Source organism: Solanum stenotomum, chromosome 10 (assembly GCF_019186545.1).
Source record: "Solanum stenotomum isolate F172 chromosome 10, ASM1918654v1, whole genome shotgun sequence".
Lineage (NCBI taxonomy): Eukaryota > Viridiplantae > Streptophyta > Magnoliopsida > Solanales > Solanaceae > Solanum > Solanum stenotomum.
Genome location: NC_064291.1, coordinates 41,198,308 through 41,211,262, shown reverse-complemented (window position 1 = coordinate 41,211,262; position 12,955 = coordinate 41,198,308). Strand labels below are relative to the sequence as shown.

General features: G+C 32.5%; 1 protein-coding gene across 1 annotated transcript in view; it reads right to left on the bottom strand.

Moving 5' to 3' along the window:
- Nucleotides 1–12,955, bottom strand: part of LOC125842528 (endoribonuclease Dicer homolog 3a) — a 384,270-nt gene that overhangs the window by 295,305 nt on the left and 76,010 nt on the right. The gene's annotated exons all lie outside the window — the stretch shown is intronic.

Genomic DNA, 12,955 nt, shown 5'->3' with positions numbered 1-12,955 from the left:
GGTAATGATTATTTTACAATTACTGTCCATTGAATTGACCATGAATGGAACATGCAAAAACGAATATTAGTATATAAATATGTTGAAGAAACTAAAACCGGTGCTTATATAGCAACAAAAATAGGCTCTATTTTACAATTTTATGGAATATGTGATAAAATAATGAGTGTCACTTTAGATAATGCTTCTAATAATTTAAAAGCAATTGATTATTTAAAATGTAGACTTTGTCCAATTGATAATGATTCTTTTCATATTAAGTGTGCCGCACATGTGTATAATTTGATAGTAAAAGATGGTATTTCTCAATTTGGAATTTCTTGTGAAAAACTTAGACTTGCTTGTAATTGGATTTTTAAAGCTAAAATAAAAGCTAGAATAACAGAATTTAAAAATCGTTGTAAAGAATGTGGACTTGAATATAGAAAAGTTTTAAAAGAAGTATGCACTAGATGGAATTCTTTATTTGAAATGCTTCAAGTTGCTTATATTTATCAAGAGCCGGTACAATTAGTTTTTAATGCTCATAATGCGGACCCGAATTTGAGAATTGGCTATGAAGATTGGGAAAATACAAAAGAACTTATTGAATTTTTAAGTGTTTTTTATAGAGCAACAAATGCTGCTTCTGGTCAATATTATCCAATTATTTCTTCTGTTTTACTAAATATTTGTGCTATTTCATCTGAATTTGCAAAATATAAAGGAAAAGATCGATTTGAAAATTCCCTTGCTTTTATGATTGAAAAATTCAAAAAATATGTTTTCCCTATTTCTCAAATCTATTTGACTGCTACTACTTTCAACCCAAATTACAAATTAAAAGGTGTTGAAAGAATGGTTGAAAAGATTTATGCAAATTTAGAAATTAAAGATGATGAAACTCCTAGTGTTGAAGATTGTAAAAGTAGCATATATATAAAAGCTAGAGAGTTATATAATGCAAATAAATCTATGGAAAAAAATATTCAAATAGTTGAACCTCCATCTTGTAAACCTAGAAGCGATGATACGGATGATTGGATGGATGATTATCTTGAGCTTGAATCATCTACTAATAATGATTTTGATTTATATTTCAATCAGGCACGGGAAAAGATTAGGCATCAAGAAGGACAACTTCAAGCTACAATATTAGTATGGTGGAAGAATCGTGAAAATCAATTTCCGACCCTTGCTAGGATTGTTCGAGATGTGCTAGCGATTCAAGCATCATCGGTCGCTTCGGAGCAAGCCTTTAGTGCGGCGAGATTTATGATTGGAGATCATCGATATTCATTAGCAAAGGATAGTTTGGAAATATCGGTGTTGTTTCGAGATTGGGTCAATGCCGAAAGAAGAAATACCGGACTACCACAATTAAATAGCCAAATAGAAGACGAAATAGATGAAATATTTGGTGATAATAGTGATGATGGTATGGAAGCAATGGAAGAAGAACGTCAAATACAAGTTCCAAAAAATGTTTCTTTTGAAATGATACAAAAGTTACGAAAAGATTTTAAAAAGAGTTTCAATTGTTAGTACAATAATTAATATTCAATACCTAGATTATGTACTCTTTGTCTCTTTCTAATATTTGTATTGTACAATTTATTTATTTGAATAAATATACGGCTATTCGCCTTGATTTTCTTTTAAAATAGTCTATTATATTTAATCCAAGTCATTTTAGAAATTTAATTTTCAATTATTTTAATATTAGTTTAAAGTTTAAACTTTAATATAAAATTGAATTTTAAGGTTTAAACTTTAAATTCAATATAAACTTTAAACTTTAAAGTCAATTTTAAACCTCAAATTCAATATAAAGTTATAAACTTTAAAATTTAAAGTTTAAACTTAAATTCAATTGAAACTTTAAAGTAACTTTAAAGTTTAAAGTTTTAAATTGAAGCTTTTTAATAATATAATTTTATTAATTAATAATATAATATTATATAATAATTAAAGTTAATAAAAAAATAAAAAAAAATTACCGGTACACAATGATCCGGTAAGAACCAGTTCCGATCCGATCCAAACCGGTTCCAACCCGGTAACTAAGGGACCGAACGGAACCTTTGGAAATTTCCGGTAAAACCGGTTCCGGTAACGAAATCCGGTAACGAGGACCGGTTTCGGTACCGGTTCCGGTAAAACCGGTCCTGCTGATCCGGTCCTGTCCGTTTGCCAGCCTTACCCCAGCCCCCGACCTCGAGAGGTTGCACCCCTCGGCCTCTAGGCGTCGCCCCCGAGGCCTCACCCCTCTCCCAACATCAAGGCGACGTGCCTCGAGGACTCGCCCACCCCATCCCTCGACCTCGAGGCGCCGCGCCTGCGCCCCTCTCCCCCCACCCACCCCACCCCTTGGCCTCGAGGTGCCGCGCACTGAGACCACCCCACCCACCTCTCGACCTCGATATGTCGCGCCTTGAGCCACCCCCCACCCACCTCCCGGCCTCGAGGCACCACGCCTTAAACCGCCCCCCCACTTACCCCCCCACCCTTGAGGCGCCGTGCCATTAGCGCCCCCCCCCCCACTCAGCCCCCCGACTTCGAGGCGTCGCTCCTCAAGACCCCTGCAACCCCTTTAGCCCCCATCCTCGAGGAGTCGCACCCCGACCTCCACCCAGCGGCCTCGAGGCTTCACGCCCCGAGGATCCCCCACCCACCCCTCGTCCTCGAGGTGTCACTTCCTGATCCCCTCTCCCACCCACCCTCCCACCCCCGATCTCGAGGTGCCGCTCCCCGAGCCCCCAATCCCACTTACCTCCCGACCTCGAGGCACCAGCCCTCGAGCCCAACAACTCCTCGAACACCCCCACCCAACCCCCGGCCTCGAGGCTTTGCTCTTTGTGCCCACACCTGACCTCGAGGTGTCGCCCCTCGATACCTTCCACCCACTCCTCGACGCGTCGCGCCGTGAGCCACCCTCGCCCACCCCCTGCCTCGAGGTGTCGGTCTCCGAGCCACCCCTGGCCTCGAGGCATCACGCCTCGAGCCCCCCTCACCCATCCACCCACCCTCGGCCTCGAGGCGTCGCTCCCCGAGCCACCCCCTAGACTCGAGGCATCACGCCCCGAGCCCCCACCCACCCACCCCTGGCCTCGAGGTGCTGCGCCCCAAGCCCCCCTCGTTACCCACTGCTCGGTCTCAAGGCGTCGCTCCCCGAGCCCCCCTTCCCTCACCGACCCCCCTCCACCCACCCCCAACCTCGAGGCATCGCAACCCTATCCTCCCCATCCTCCTCCAGCCTCGAGGCGCCGCGCCGCTTCCTGATCCCTCCCCCACCCCCCCCTGGCCTCGAGGCATCGCTCCCCGAGCCTCCCTAACCCCCCCCCTGGCCTCGAGGCGTCACACCCCGAGCCTCTCCAACCCACCCCTCTGGCCTCAAGGCGTCGCACCCCGAACCCCCCAACCCACATCGACGCTGCCCCAAGCACCCTTCTCTAAGCCTCGAGGCGTCACTTCACTAGGTTTTCCCCACCCTGTCGCTCCCCGAGGCCCTGCCCCCCACCCCCACCCATCCCTCACACCCCTACCTCGAGGCATCGCGCCCCAAAGCTCCCACCCTCCTACGTCGAGGCGTCGTACCCCAAAGCCCCCCACCCCCTACCTCGAGGCGTCGCTCCCCGAAGCCCCCCCCCCCCCCTGCCTCGAGGCGTCGCTCCCCGAATCCCCCCTCATCCCACTGCCTCGAGGCATCCTCCTCGAGGCCCTATCCCTCACCCCCTACTTCGAGGCATCGCTCTATGAGGCACTCCGCACCTCAAGTTGTCGCACCCTGAGCACCTCACACCACCTTACGGCCTCGAGGCGTCAAAACAAAAATAACTAAATACAATCCAATAATCAGGAGAGAGAGTTCAACCCAACAAAATGCAAAGAGGAAGTTCTGATAGATTCATACAAGAGACGAAGAGAGTTCACATGCAAAGTTAACAAAAAAAGTAAAGCATTGATATCATCAAAACAAGCTAAGTAAAGCATCGATATCATCAAAACAAGCTAAGTAAAGTATTGATATCATCATAACTACAAGCCAAAATTAAGCTACTGCTTTGCTAAAATATAGGATAACCAAAATTCCATTTTTCAAACAATCATATCACTTAGGTATAACAAAAGGGGGACGATTCAATTGGAAAGAAAACAAGATTAAAACTTAAAGCTCTATAACATGCTATAACTTACTAAAAAAAACCAAACAGGTGGCCTTTAATGGAAACTAAGAAGGAACCAATGAAGGAAAGTTATAACCAAAACTGTCAGGCAAGGAGGAGAAAAATCGCATTATCTTCAATAGGTGAAAGCAAACTAAATTGAACAGGGGAAATTCTTCAGATATTTAAACTAAAGCTTAGACAAGTACAAATTTAAAACAACTACGAACTCGAAATGACTATAATCTAGATATATAAACTTAAACGAGCTGGAAAAAAATTACTACAACCAAACCCACATTAACGAACCAAACAGAGTCAATTTCAAACAAGCTCATATAAAAACATGAACCGACTTTACAAAGAAAGGCTCAAAACAACAGATGAAGCAATTTAGAGGCTAGGTTATTGAGGTTGAACAACATGAGACATTCAAAATCGTAAAGACACACAAAAAAGAACAGCAAGTTGTTTGAACATAGCACTAAAAATTCGAAAATAGAGTAGAGAAGTGGTTGTATCCAGAAATAGCAATGTAAAGAAGCTGATCAACACATTTTATTAAAGCCACAAGTTATGCTAACATACATTCGGAAATCTGATTTAACAAGCTTAAACATGTATGGAAACTATGAATCTATTTGGATTAATGACATATATAAGAGAAATGGGTTCTTTCCTATCTTCAAATTGAAATAATACAATGTAGACATCATTCATGGCCTTAAAATTTTCACAAAAAGATGGAAGAGAGATAGAACACGATCAGCAACATAATGTATAATATAACAGAACCAAACAAGCATAGAGACAAAAAAGAACGAATCAAGAATTCTACCAAGCTTAAACATCTAAAATCAAATTATAAAAGGCAACAAAAGCCTTGGAAGTGATGGATGTTTACCTCTTTTAAAGCAGCGGAATGAGATGAGCGAGTTAAAGGGAGCTATACCACCACCACCACAAGTGAGGATCCAACGAACTCTAAGCAGTGGACGAGAAAGCGAACTCAAAACTAAACTCTAAACTCCGATCATTCAGAGTTTATATATTCCCAACCCAAAATCAGCTATTTCTAACCTTTACACTGAATGGGAAAAAAACAATTTATAGGAGAGGATTGGAGATTGAAAAAGGGGGGAAATTTGAACCATTTTGAATTCGAAATTCGAATTCTTCTTAAGGAGAATGTTGGAGGGAAACGGAAAATTGATAGGAGCCGCACGTTGGATGAATCTCCAACAGCTATATACGAGAAGATAAGGAAGCTCGATTTTCTAGACTGGGCTCGCGATTTGATGGAGCTTCTATGTTTCGCACTCTGCTGGTCCACACGGAGAAGAAAGACGCTAATAGAATAGGCTGGAATGGGTCGGTTATTGCTGGAATTGAATTGGAATTTGGATCGGTTGCTGTAGTAATGTTGTAATGGGTTTTCTTTTGTTTTGGTATTGTAATTGGGCTTGGATAATCTGGAAATTGTTTTGGGTTGCTGAAAGTGTTTTTGGGCTGAATAAATGGCCCAATTTTGGGTTTTAAAGAATTGAATAAATGGCACACAGCATGACAACCTATAGACTAAATTGGCAAAAAATAGCCCATTTTTAATTTATTGGCAAAAAAAAGGACTTTTTATTTATTTATTTGGCATTCAATAGTTTTTTTTTCTTTTTTCTTAAAAAATGTATTTTTGTTCCACTTATTTTTCTCTAAACATGTTTGATTGCTCTCTTTTTTTTTCTTGTAAAGGTAAAATTTATTATTTTATTATTCCATTTTTATCTCTCCTTTTTGTTTGTCAACCATTTTAAAATAGACTTCTTCTCTTTTTTGTCTCCATTTTTTTTCTTTCTAGAATTCTTTTTATACATATATTTGTTTCTCTCCCAAATTTTCTATTCTTCTCCTTAATTCACTTTGTTTATGAAAATCAGATATAACAATATGTTTATTCATGGATACTTCTAATAATCATCTTTTATACATAATCTTGTTCTTGTCCAATTAATTGTTGAATTTTATGATTTGTGGAATTGAAGTTTTTTCAATTTTATTTTTGCGAAAATTTAGGTTATTAATCCTTTTTTTTAATTTTCATTCTAAAATCTTTTTCATATGTATATTTATTGCTCTTCTAATTTTTTTCTTATTCTCCTTAATTTACTTTGTTTATGCAAATCAGATGTATGATTATCCATTGGTCCTCCCAAAATCTTCTTTTAATATATAATTCTGTAGTGTTTCTTCCCACTTAATTTTGAAATTTCGTGATTTGTGAAATTAAAAATTTTTAAAACTTTTTCTTGGCAAAAATTCAGGTTATAGTATTTGGAATTTTTGTTTTCAATTTCATGGGTTTATATGTTCTCATAAGATCCTCGTAAAAAATTAGAATGTTGATTTTGATTAATACAAACCAATGTATATCAATAAATGTCAATCTCAATTTGAATAAATGTATACAAATTTATTAGGTGAATACAGACCAATGAATACATAGATGAATACGAACCAATGTATACATAGTGCAGTTATCGTATACATAACAAAAATCACATGTACAATTTATGAATAAAATTTAAATTGTACATTTATCATATTAACTTCATTCTTGTATTCATTATAGTTATAACTTATAATTGTTGGTAATATTCTTACGTATACATTATAAGTTTATGTATACATGCTACAGTTATTGTATACATAAATAAAATTTACACGCCTATTTTTATGAATAATTTTTTGTGGATACATATAGTATTTTTTTATGTATACATTATGTAATTGCAACTTCAATTATTGTATAATTTTTGCATAAGTGTTATTACAGTTTCTAATAAAAATCATTGCCTCTTATATTATTTGATTAATTATTGTCAATTATTTGATAATTAATACACGTTAATTGAGCACTAATAATATATATTTTTTACCTTAAAAGTAGTCGACGTCTTTTGATAAGTTAATTAAATAATTAAAAAAAATCCTTCCTTAAAAGTTGATATAACCTTTTTTTAATGGGTTAATTAATAAATATATTTTTTCATTTCTTAAAAGTAGGCAACCGTTTTATAATAAACTATCAGTTGGTAAAAAAATAAATTATAAAATTACAATCAAATATATATATATATATATATATATATATATATATATATGTTGTTGTAAATTGTGTTTAATATATATATTTTTAAAATAGAGTGATAATAAAGTTGAGTTTGAGAATTTAAAGAAACTGAAAAGCTAACTTCCTTAATTATAGGAGTTAAAAATAAGGAAGAAAAAATAATCCCACATCTCCTTAATTAATGTTGGTTGCACATGGTTAAAAAAAAAACTATAAAAAATCATTATATTTTGATCAACCAAACATGAGATTTTCGGAAAACATATGCATATATACAAAACACACCCTATACATTTCCTCAATTCTCATATTTTATCCAAACTTATGTATACATTTCCTCAATTTTCCTCCCAACTCATTAAAATGTGGGCTCATTTCGGTCTATGTTTTTTATTTCACTTTGTTCACGACATTATAATAAGAGAGCAAGCAAAAGATCATGAAATCACTAAAATTCAAAGGACGTTTTTTATATATATTTACAATTAAGAAAAGAAGATTGTGACATAAACTAGGCATAACTTTTTATTATTTTTTTTATTAATTATTGTCAAATTTATGATTAAAGTATCTAAACATTAATTAATAACTAATTTCAATACAAACTAATAAAGGGTAAAATTGAAAGAACATTTTAAAAGTAGTCTTGAAAATTAAACAATTAAATTAATTTGAGAAATGAAAAATGTTTCAGCAATTCAATTAATTTGAAATGGAGAGAGTAATTAAGAATAAGTCAAAAAATGAACTCCAGTTCAATTCAATTTCTATAAAAGAAAATTAAATATGTTTATTATTGTTGCTAGATTATACTCCCTCCGTCCACTTTTATTTGTTATGTTGCGCTTTTTGAAAGTCAATTTGACTAGTTTTCAAAGTTAAATTAGATTACATTAATTTAATATTTTAAACAAAAAATTTAGATAATCAAAAACTATATGAAAAGTGCTATAAATTGCATTTTTTTGCATATTAATATGATGAAAAAATACATCATAAAATGTTAATCAAAGTTTTTATAGTTTAACGTTAAAAAAGATACAATTAAAAGTAGACGGAGATAGTATCTAATTTCAACATGGAGATATTTGACTTGGTCTTTTTTTTTCAAGAAATACATACATACATACATACATATATATATATATATATATATATATATATATATGTATGTATTTCTCTACATGAATTTTTCTTAGCCTAACTTTTCATAAAGAAAATTAAGACATAAAATTGTGTTTCAAATTACTAATATGAGGTGTATGTTGATTTTACTTGACTTACTACCTTCTTTATTTACAACTTTAATATTATTTTCTTCAAATAATTATATCATTAATTGGAAGTATCAGTCAAAACAGGTCGATGGCCAAGAGACCAAAATTTAAAGCATCGTTTAAATCTCAATAATTATAAAAAAAAAAAATTAATAACATCAAATGTCGGAAGGGGGTTAGTATAACATCTTTTACCAAAAAAAAGTATATTGATATAAGTTCAAAAATCTAGATAGTGTAGAGTATTAGATATTTAAGGGAGATATTTGTAGAAAAGATTAGAATAATCTAGATTCTTAGTATCTAAAATCATCCCTACACAAGTATAAATAGGGGTGACATTAGGCATTTGTAATTAATTTATGGCTTTGAGTATCTCATCCATATACATATATCACATCCATAATTTGTTTGGTTCTTTTTGCCTATCGGGATCTATTTGACTAATTTTTGGACCATAATATATCAAAAAAAATTGAGTGTAATCTAAGTTCAAAAATTAAATAAAAAAAGAGGATTGTCCAAATCATATTAAGAAGCCTGTGACCTCATTCATCACCGATGTAATCTTCATCCTTCACCGTAATTAGATCATATTTCTAAAATAACATTTAATTTCAGTTAAAAAGAGTATAAGTTATACTAACAATAATTCTAGGCATAAACAAAAGAGAAAGGATTATTGTTAAGCATTTTAGCATAAGAAAGCTATAGCAATATAATATAGGTGTTCCATTAATTAAACCTACTTAAATTTTTTCGTGCCATTTTCGAATCCTTTTCAAGGAGTCATAATTATTATTTATAATCGTATATATCAAATTTATATACTTAATATGAAAAAATGTAATTAAATTACTAAAATTCCCTTATACTTCATACTTCATGGTATTTCGAGGTTGAATTTGATGTGAATTCAAATCTTTACGCTTTTTGAAATCTTGAGCTTGAACTTGATGTAAATTCAAACTAGTTGATCATACAAAATTCAAATCTAAATAATTAAATCGGATAAAATATTAAATTATATCGATTGAATGTGTGTATTTGTTAATTTGAATAAACAAATAGTGACTTAGTAATATGTTAGTTAGTTGGGAAGCAGCACAAATTTAAAAAGTTCATAAAAATTATACGCCCTCTGTTCATTTTTACTTGTGATGATTTGACTTAGCACACCTATTAAGAAAATAATTATTTTATCAAATTATCTTTATTAAGTGATGTTTAGTATTAGATCTTGGGAAATAAATATTTAATGCCGAAAGTAAAACATGGAATTTTTCTTGATATATCAAAAGTGACAAGTAAAAATAAAAATATGTTTTAGAAATAAGTGACAAGTAATAGTAAATGGAGAAAGTATTTGCCATAAATATTAATTTCTTGACAAAAATACAATTAAGGAAAAGACGTGCATCAATTGAGCCTCAATTAATGTCCCATCTATGATATTTTTCATAATTAATCTGTAGTGTTGTACCACCTAATATTTTCCACAGTAGCAATAAAGTAACTAATATATTACTTATTCAAGCCTTTTCGTGTTTGTTTGATAGTTGATACTCCCTTCATTCCATTTTACTACTCTCTTTCGTTACATATTACTTGTCCACATTATTAAAAATATATATTTTAAATTAATTATCATTTTATAAAAATTAGAATAGAATTAATCAAATTTTTCTCATGATATTAATTAATTCTTTTTAAAAGTATAAGTATCGTAAAAATTTCAAAAATAAAACTTTCTCCGCTCTTAATCTTGATATTAATGGATAAGACACTAATGTGTATTATTTGCTTATACATATAATATATTAATATCCTTGTATAATAGATATTGTTTTAGCCTTCATAATAAGCAAAGACATTCTTCTGACATTTTATATATTGCATTATTGTTGTATAAATATACTTTATATTATATATGGCATGTCATGTGCATTTTCACTTCTTAAGCAATATTATAATTTCTAATATTGCGGGATGTAGTATCTCTTATGTGATTATTATAGATTTTCCGCTTTGAGATAGTATTTTACCAAAAAATATGGTTAGAAGTACATGAAACATATCGTTTTTTAGGTTTTATTTATATATGTGTACCCGGAAAAGTATGGGTGAATTTATATGTGAGGTTTAAAGGAAAAGAAGTATTATTCCGATCGAGGAAAAATCAATGGCAAAAAGACATTCAATTAAAGAGACAAAAAGTGTCATTATCAAATATGTTTTATTAATTCGTTACTCAAAGACACGTTTTATGCTTAGAACGTTATTAACAGCAACAATTCAATTTTTCATGTGTATTAGCCCATGGATTGGGAGCTTTGGAGCACCCAAAAAAAATTTCTGAAAAAACTTTATGATGATCTCTGTAATGAGTTGGGGAGTCACTACGTATACTCACACCATTTTTTTAACGCTTATTTCCGCATTTACAGTCCTTTTTTAGGAATTACGCAAATTCCTCAATTTTTCGTGTGTATTAGCCCATGGATCTGGCACCTCGAAGCACCCAATTTTTTTTTAAAAAAACCTTTATGAGGACTTCCGTAATGAGTTAGTGAACCACCATGTATACTTACACCACTTTTTTAACTCCTTTTTTAGAAATTACGCAACTTTCTTGGTTTTTCATGTGTAAACGCACGTGAATATTTTGGTGATATCGCTTTTTATTCTTTTTGTGGAACTTTTACGAAACCCTTCGTAGGGAGTTGGTGGACCTGTACGTACAATATCACCTCTTTTCATGGCATTTTTGGGCATTTAGTGGCAAATTATAGAAATTAAGAGATTTTCTCAATTTTTCGTGTCTTAGTCCACAAATATTTTGATAATATGACTTCCAATTGATTTCTTTTGCAAAACCTTTATGAAATCCTTCGTAAAGAGTTGGGGGAGAAGTATGTAGTCTAACTAATTTTTACGATATTTTTGGGCATTTCAAAGGTTTTCTTCTTTCTCTTTATAATTCCCAATATTGTTGTCGATTACGTTAAACATTGAGAAAGAGCTCATCACCAAATTAAATTATTGCATCTTAATCAATTTTAATGGAAAAAAGAGAAGCACTTTTTTTCTTTATCAAAACATATCAACGTACTTAGTTTCTTTTCTATTCTAACACTTCATTCCATTCCTGTAACATCTTATTTAAAAAATATTTTTCGTAACACTTGATGCTCAAAAGCTACTTAAATTCAACTAATCATAACGAGCTTCAACTATATTGTAGTAAGAATGTTCTTTTACTACTTGAATAATAACAGTTGTAAGCACACTGAATACGATATTTAATTATTGAGTGGGTGCTTAAGGCTCTTTTAAAAAAAAATAAAAAAAAAATACAATATTTAGTTATCATTTTACAATTTCACATAGTTAACATATGTAAAAATTATGAATAATTTATGTATTAGTAGATGAATAACTAAATTCCGCATGACTAATTCTTGCATTACTTCTACCTGCATAACTCTAATCAGTGATCAAACAACCCCTTAGGGGCCGTTTGGTTACTGTATAAGTTGCATTTTATCCATGTATAAAAAGTTGCATTACTTTTACCATGTTTGGTAGAAATTTTGTTTTAGGTGGAAAAGTCAACTTAACTTATACCATGTTTGGTTGGTAGAATTCTAAATATTGTATAAAAGTTATTCATGTATTAATTTTATACAGTGTTTGGTTGTGTTTTTTGTAGTTCTACATAATTAATACCAACATAACTTATGAGGAAATCTATGTATAAGTTATGCAGGGTAGAAGGTGGAATAAGTTATGCAGGTATTAGTTATACATGTATTAAAATAGTAAATTACACATTTACCCTTATTGATTTATTTTTAATTATTTTCATTGAAAATGTTATCCAACTATGCTATTTTCCTAACTTTTTTTTAATACACGAACAACTTTTTTTTCTTCTTTTTTCATTTGAAATCCAAATGTAATATTTTATAATATTACAAATTGAATTGTATGTAGCGTTATATATTATTAAATATATTCCACTTCTTTAATTAACATGTATTATTATTTTGTTTAGGATGTGAATTTATACATAATTCATTTATTTGGTATATTAAAACTATATAAACAATATATACAACATATTGATAGAATATTTACATTATATAAAATAGGATATTATAATGTACTTGAAATATACTAATCGTATTTTATTTTTATAAGTTATAAACATAAAAAAATAACAAAATGAAAAAATAGCATTCCCATTTAAGTATAGAGGGAGAATTTTTTTTTTCTTTACTTTTTATTCAAAAAGAGGGAGAATTTATACTATTTGCTTACTTATTTATTTGTAAGTAATATATATTAATTTACAACAAATTCAATATTTATTAGTTAATAATTTATGGATTGTGATCTCTACA